Here is an 8,321-nt window from a genome sequence, read left to right on the forward strand (position 1 = left end):
CGCCCCTCGCCCGCCCCGCCGGAGCTGCCCGCCGAGGTAGCCGAAGCCGCCGCCGCCGAGTCCGTTTTTTTTTAAAAAACCGATTCGTTTTTTTTTGAAACCCTAATTTTTTTAGATCGGTTTTTTGGTTTTATTACTTAGTGAACGTTCACCGACCCGTTCGTTTTAACGAACGTGTTCATCGGATTGTCGCTGTTAACGAACGTTCGTTCGTTTAACTGTTCGTCAATTTTTCTTTTTCGTCGGATTTTCCGTGATTATTCCAGATCGTGATTTCCGGTCAGATCTTCGTTTTCGTTTAACTTTTCGCTCGTTTATCGGAATCAGGCCATTCAAGCGCCTAGAGTTTCATCCCGAAATTCTCTTTCCGTTTAACCCACTCAAACAAGTTTTTGCTACTGTGAAATTTGACCTAGATCCAGAATAGTAAACGAAGCTTGTTTCTCTCGCCGTTTGACTTTCGTTGCTTCGTTCGATTTGATTCTTTTTTCAAACCGGAGTTCTTAAGTTGAACTTTCTGGTTAGATCTTTATTTGAGTTTTACTTGTGCATTAGATGAGTACTTATTGTTTGCTTGTTTGTTTGCGATAGAGTACCCGGAGTGCGCCGCTTGCTACTTCGAATCTCTAGGTTTCACGGATCATCAGCAAGGCAAGTAACACTTTGATCATACTTTTCACTACCCAGTTTTATTGCATTAGATCAATCCTCAAACATTGCATGGTTAGGATCCAATTAAATTGTGGGTATTGGGAAGTAGTTGAGGTAGTACCTATTGACCTTTATTATCAAACCCTTGGGAGTTACTTCTACGTTGCTTATATCGCTATGCTATGCTTGTAGACGTGGATTGGGTTTGAGAGATATTCATGACAGATGTGAGATTGTTAATTAATGGTTCACTTAAGGTGGCAACTAAAACTCACATCTGGGTGGATTGAGGCACCTGGAGAACCCAGCGCTGCCTGTATTTTTGGATATCCCGGAGTACCCGTGTGATCATCCTATGGACCGCCACCCAGGCTCAAAGGGATCATGAGATTATTCATGCTAGAAACTTCCGTGTGCAGCCACAAGCTATTATGGGCTCTAGCATAGTTGATTAAGTTGTGTGAGCTCTTGAAGAGGTAGACTAGCAGATGTAGGGGATGTAGGTGGTACGGTCTACCCGGAGTAGAGAGTTTACGCTTCTGAAAGACTGTGTCTCGGTCATCCGTTTCTCAAACATCATGCAGCGTGAGAATCAAGAGGAGGTGATCGAGTCTTGTGGGGAAAAGTGCACAAACCTATGCAGACTGTACAAACTAATCATGATTAGCCGTGTCCCCGGTTATGGACGTCTTGAGTATCTAGTACCTGGATTATCATATGAATCTCATCATCATGTTACTTTAATTAATTTTGTTGGGTTAATGATGATACTTAATTGGGATTGAGTTGGAGGTACCTTCTCAATGTTTCACAACCACCATGATAGTTAAATAAAATTTATTCCTTTGAAGTAGGGAAAAATTGGCTTTTCGCAAAACTGTAACCATAGAGCTTTCTACCAGCCATATATGCATGTAGTATATCATTATTCTGTTCATTACTCTCTATGTGTTACATTGACAGCATATTCCATGTGCTGACCCATTTTCGGGCTGCAACGTTTCATGTTGCAGACTTTTCAGACGACGAGTAAGGTGCCTTAGGTCGTGGTCTTATACTCAGTGATGCCGTTGGAGTTGATGGACTCACCTATCTTCCAAGCCTTCCGCTGTTATCGTATTAGATGGCCTTAAGCCATATTTATCATACTTATTCTCTTTTGAGATATTCGTTGTAATAAGTGTGTGATTGCTACTCTGTTATAAATCCTCCATTTGTACTGTGCGTGTCAGCATTACTGATCCAGGGATGACACTGGTGCACAGCAGCACAGACTGTTTGAGGTCTGGTCGCTACAGCAAATTTTTGTAGTGTGCTTAATATTTCTTCTACCATTAATGGCCACGTGCTTTCACAAAATAGAAAGATAAGTGCTTTAGATAAGAAATTTTCTCTTTATCACCAAAAGGGAGAAGATGGCAATACTTAGATCTATTCTTGTCTTTATGCCTAGCTAGGGGCGTTAAACGATAGCGCTTGTTGGGAGGCAACCCAATTTTATTTTTGTTCTTTGATTTTTGTTCCTGTTTAGTAATAAATAATTAATATATCCTCTGTTTAGATGTGGTTTTATGTTTTAATTAGTGTTTGTTCCAAGTAGAACCTTTGGGAAGACATGGGTGAAGTCTTTGCGATCTTGCTGTAAAAAACAGAAACTTTTGCTCTCACGAGATTAGATGCCATTTTTTACTGGAGAGTGATTTTAGGTTGATTATTTTTGCAGATGATTAATAGACAAATTACTCACGTCCACCAATTTATTTCAGAATTTTTGGAGTTTCAGAAGTATTCGTTTGATACAGATTGCTACAGACTGTTCAGTTTTGACAGATTCTGTTTTTCGTGTGTTGTTTGCTTATTTTGATGAATCTATGAGTAGTATCGGGAGGTATGAACCATAGAGAAGTTGGAATACAGTAGGTTTAACACCAATATCAATAAATAATGAGTTCATTACAGTACCTTAAAGTGGTGGTTTATTTTCTTATACTAACGGAGCTCATGAGATTTTCTGTTTAAGTTTTGTGTTGTGAAGTTTTCATGTTTTGAGTAAAGATTTGATGGATATTGGAATAAGGAGTGGCAAGAGCCTAATCTTGGGGATGCCCAAGGAAATCCAAGGTAAAATTCAAGGACAACCAAAAGCCTAAGCTTGGGGATGCCCCGGAAGGCATCCCCTCTTTCGCCTTTGTCTATCGATAACTTTACTTGAGGCTATATTTTTATTCACCACATGATATGTATTTTGCTTGGAGCGTCTTGTATGATTTGAGTCTTTGATTTTTAGTTTACCACAATCATCCTTGATGTACACACCTTTTGGAGAGACATGCATGAATCGGAATTTATTAGAATAGTCTACGTGCTTCACTTATATCTTTTGAGCTAGATAATTTTGCTCTAGTGCTTCACTTATATCTTTTTAGAGCATGGTGGTGGTATTATTTTATAGAAATTGTTGATCTCTCATGCTTCACTTATATTATTTTGAGAGTCTTTTAGAACAGCATGGTAATTTTCTTTGGCTATAAAATTAGTCCTAATATGATGAGCATCCAAGATGGGTATAATAAAAACTATCATATAAAGTGCATTGAATACTATGAGAAGTTTGATTCATTATGATTGTTTTGAGATATGAAGATGGTGATATTAGAGTCATGCTAGTTGAGTAGTTGTGAATTTGAGAGATACTTGTGTTAAAGTTTGTGATTCCCGTAGCATGCACGTATGGTGAACCGTTATGTGATGAAGTCGGAGCATGATTTATTTATTGATTGTCTTCCTTATGAGTGGCGGTCGGGGACGAGCGATGGTATTTTCCTACCAATCTATCCCCCTAGGAGTATGCGCGTAGTACTTCGTTTCGATAACTAATAGATGTTTGCAATAAGTATGTGAGTTCTTTATTACTAATGTTGAGTCCATAGATTATACGCACTCTCACCCTTCCATGATTGCTAGCCACTCTAATACCGCGCAACTTTCGCCGGTATCATACACCCACCATATACCTTCCTCAAAACAGCCACCATACCTACCTATTATGGCATTTCCATAGCCATTCCGAGATATATTGCCATGCAACTTTCCACCGTTCCGTTTATTATGACACGCTCCATCATTGTCATACTGCTTTGCATGATCATGTAGTTGACATCGTATTTGTGGCAAAGCCACCGTCCATAATTTTTCATACATGTCACTCTTGAATCATTGCACATCCCGGTACACCGCCGGAGGCATTCACATAGAGTCATATTTTGTTCTAAGTATTGAGTTGTAATTCTTGAGTTGTAAGTAAATAAAAGTGTGATGATCTTTATTAGAGCATTGTCCCAGTGAGGAAAGGATGATGGAGACTATGATTCCCCCACAAGTCAGGATGAGACCCCGGACGAAAAAAAGGAGGCCATAAAAAACAGAGAAAGGCCCAAACAGAATAAAAAAAGGGAAAAAGAGAGAAGGGGCAATGCTACTATCCTTTTACCACACTTGTGCTTCAAAGTAGCACTATGATCTTCATGATAGAGAGTCTCCTATGTTGTCACTTTCATATACTAGTGGGAAATTTTACATTATAGAACTTGGCTTGTATATTCCAATGATGGGCATCCTCAAATTGCCCTAGGTCTTCGTGAGCAAGCAAGTTGGATGCACACCCACTTAGTTTCTTTTTTTGAGCTTTCATACACTTAAAGCTCTAGTGCATCTGTTGCATGGCAATCCCTACTCACTCACATTGATATCTATTGATGGGCATCTCCATAGCCCGTTGATATGCCTAGTTGATGTGAGACTATCTTCTCCTTTTGTCTTCTCCACAACCACCATTCTATTCCACCTATAGTGCTATGTCCATGGCTCACGCTCATGTATTGCGTGAAGATTAAAAAAGTTTGAGAACATCAAAAGTATGAAACAATTGCTTGGCTTGTCATCGGGGTTGTGCATGATTAAATACTTTGTGTGATGAAGATAGAGCATAGACAGACTATGATTTTGTAGGGATAACTTTCTTTGGCCATGTTATTTTGAGAAGACATGATTGCTTTATTAGTATGCTTGAAGTATTACTGTTTTTATGTCAATATTAAACTTTTATTTTGAATCTTACGGATCTGAACATTCATGCCACAATAAGAGAATTACATTGAAAATTATGTTAGGTAGCATTCCACATCAAAAATTCTATTTTTATCATTTACCTACTCGAGGATGAGCAGGAATTAAGCTTGGGGATGCTTGATACGTTTCCAACGTATCTATAATTTTTGATTGTTCCATGCTATTATATTATCTGTTTTAGATGTTTAATGGGCTTTAATATGCTCTTTTATATTATTTTTGGGACTAACCTATTAACCGAAGGCCCAGTGCCAGTTTCTGTTTTTTTGCCTATTTCAGTGTTTAGTAGAAAAGGAATACCAAACTGAATCCAAACAGAATGAAACCTTCGCGATGATCTTTCTTGGAACAAACGCAATCCAGAAGACTTGGAGTTGAAGTCTGGAACTCCGCGAGGCGGCCACGAGGCAGGAGGGCGCGCCCAGGGGGGTAGGCGTGCCTCCACCCTCATGGGCCCCACGGAGCTCCATCGATGTACTTCTTTCGCCTATATATAATCTTATACACTAAAAACATCAGGGGAGCCATGAGACCACTTTTCGACCGCCGCAACCTTCTGTACCCGTGAGATCCCATCTTGGGTCCTTTTCCGGTGATCTGCCGGAGGGGGAATCGATCACGGAGGGTTCTACATCAACACGTTGGCCTCTCCAATGAAGCGTGAGTAGTTTACCACAGACCTTCGGGTCCATAGTTATTAGCTAGATGGCTTCTTCTCTCTCTTTGATTCTCAATACAAAGTTCTCCTCGATGTTCTTGGAGATCTATTCGATGTAATACTTTTTGCGGTGTGTTTGACGAGATCCGATGAATTGTGGATTTATGATTAAGATTATCTATGAATAATATTTGGTTCTTCTCTGAATTCTTATATGCATGATTTGATATCTTTGCAAGTCTCTTCGAATTATCGGTTTAGTTTGGCCTACTAGATTGATCTTTCTTGCAATGGGAAAGGCACGTATTGTATTGTTGCCATCGAGGATAAAAAGATGGGGTTTATATCATATTGCTTGATTTTATCCCTCTACGTCATGTCATCTTGCTTAATGCGTTACTCTGTTCTTATGAACTTAATACTCTAGATGCATGCTGGATAGCGGTCGATGTGTGGAGTAATAGTAGTAGATGCAGAATCGTTTCGGTCTACTTGACACGGACGTGATGCCTATATTCATGATCATTGCCTCGATATTCTCATAACTATGCGCTTTTCTATCAATTGCTCGGCAGTAATTTGTTCACCCACCGTAATACATGCTATCATGAGAGAATCCACTAGTGAAAGCTATGGTCCCTGGGTCTATTTTACATCATATAATTTTCCGATCTATAATTCTAGTTTTCTATTTATTTTATTTTGCAATCTTTACATTCCAATCTATACAACAAAAATACCAAAAATATTTACTTTACTATCTTTATTAGATCTCACTTTTGCGAGTGACCGTGAAGGGATTGACAACCCCTTTATCGCGTTGGTTGCAAGGTTCTTGATTGTTTGTGTAGGTACTAGGTGACTTGCGCGTAATCTCGTACTGGATTGATACCTTGGTTCTCAAAAACTGAGGGAAATACTTACGCTACTTTGCTGCATCACCCTTTCCTCTTCAAGGGAAAACCAACACATGCTCAAGAGGTAGCAATGACATATTGTTGATTGGAAATGATACAGAATTTGTAGATAGCATAAAAGGATACTTGAATAAGTATTTTTGAATGAAAGACCTCGGTGAAGCTGCTTATATATTGGGCTTCAAGATCTATAGAGATAGATCAAGATGCTTAATTGGAATTTCAGAAAGCACATACCTTGATAAAGTTTTGAAGAAGTTCAAAATGGATCTGTCAAAGAAAGGGTTCTTGCCTGTGTTACAAGGTGTGAAGTTGAGTCAGACTCAATGCCCGACCACTGCAGAAGATAGAGTTACAAGGTGCAAGAATGAGTTCCTTAAACTTGTTCCTAGGAGTATTTTCATTGAAAATTTGTATGCTAAATCCTTGAAGAATTCCAAGTGTTTTATTGAAGAGTTGGAAAATAAAGATGACAATACTCAGATCTATGCGTTATGCCTAGTTGGGGCATAAAACGATAGCCCTTGTTGGGAGGCAACCCAATGAATAAAATTTATTTTTGTCTTTTTCTTTCTGTTCCTGAGTGTTTGCACAATTATGCTACTGTTATGATTGTATTTTTAATGTTTTAATTAGTGTATGTGCCAAGAAAAGCCTTTGGGATCATGTTGGGTGATAGTTGCTTTGATCTTGTTGCAAAACAGAAACTTTTGCACTCAGAGAAATAATTTTAATAAATCACAGAAACGTGCTTTTGCTCTGAATGTTTTACACAATATTGATATACAAATTTCACATGTTGTCCTAATTTTTCAGAATTTTTGGAGCTACAGAAGTATCAAAAGTTTTCAGATTGCTACAGACTGTTCTATTTTTGACAGATTCCATTTTCTTTGCGTTGTGTGCTTATTTTGATGAATCTATGGACTCTTTTGAGGGGTTTGAGCCATAGCAAAGTTTGAATACAGTAGATATAATGCAAAAATAAAATATGAATGGGTTTGCAATAGTACTTATATAAGTGATTTGCTTTCTTATACTAACGGATCTCACGAAGGTTTTGTTGAGTTTTGTGTGATTGAAGTTTTCAAGTTTTGGGTGAGATCACGATGGATGAAGGAATAAGGAGTAAGAAGAGCCTAAGCTTGGGGATGCCCATGGCATCCCAAGCTATTATCTAAAGAGAAGCAAGCAACTAAGCTTGGGGTTACCCGAGTGGCATGCCCTCTTTCTTCTAACGACCATCGGTATTTTACTTGGAGCTATATTTTTATTCATCCCATATCATGAGTTTTGCTTGGAGCATATTGTATGATATGAGTCTTTGCTTGTTTTGCCCTTTATTTTTAGTCTTGAATCCTTGCTGGACACACCTATTTGAGAGAGCCAAAATTATGCTATGACTTTTTAGAATTGCTCTCTATGCTTCACTTAAATCTTTATGAGCAATGGAATTGCTCTAGTGCTTCACTTATATCTTTTTGAGCACGGCGTGCTTTAGTATTTTTGAAGAAATGCTCTCACGCTTCACTTAGATTTATTTGAGAGTTAGTAATTTTTTTTAAGAAATTCTCTCTTGCTTCACATAAATTATTTTGAGAGAAGAAAATTTTTGTGCTCATGTTCTTCACTTAGATTTGTTTGAGCTATCAAAAGCAACATATGAAATTAGTCCCAAAGTGATATATATTCAAGAGGGATATAATAAAAACTTTCATCAAGATCATTGGACAAAATAAACTTGATTCCTTGTAATAGTTTTGCGATATGATGATATAATATGCGAGTCATGTTGATGAGTAATTATGCTTTAGTAAGAATATTGGTGTTAAGGTTTGCGATTCCCTATGCAAGAACGAAAGTCAATAGTTATGCAATGATATTACATCCTACTTGTGGTGTATTATTCGGTGTTAGTTATGCTTAATGCTCGCTTATGAGATTTTTCGTTTCTTGGTTGGATGCTT

This window comes from Triticum aestivum, chromosome 3D (assembly GCF_018294505.1).
Source record: "Triticum aestivum cultivar Chinese Spring chromosome 3D, IWGSC CS RefSeq v2.1, whole genome shotgun sequence".
NCBI classification, from domain to species: domain Eukaryota; kingdom Viridiplantae; phylum Streptophyta; class Magnoliopsida; order Poales; family Poaceae; genus Triticum; species Triticum aestivum.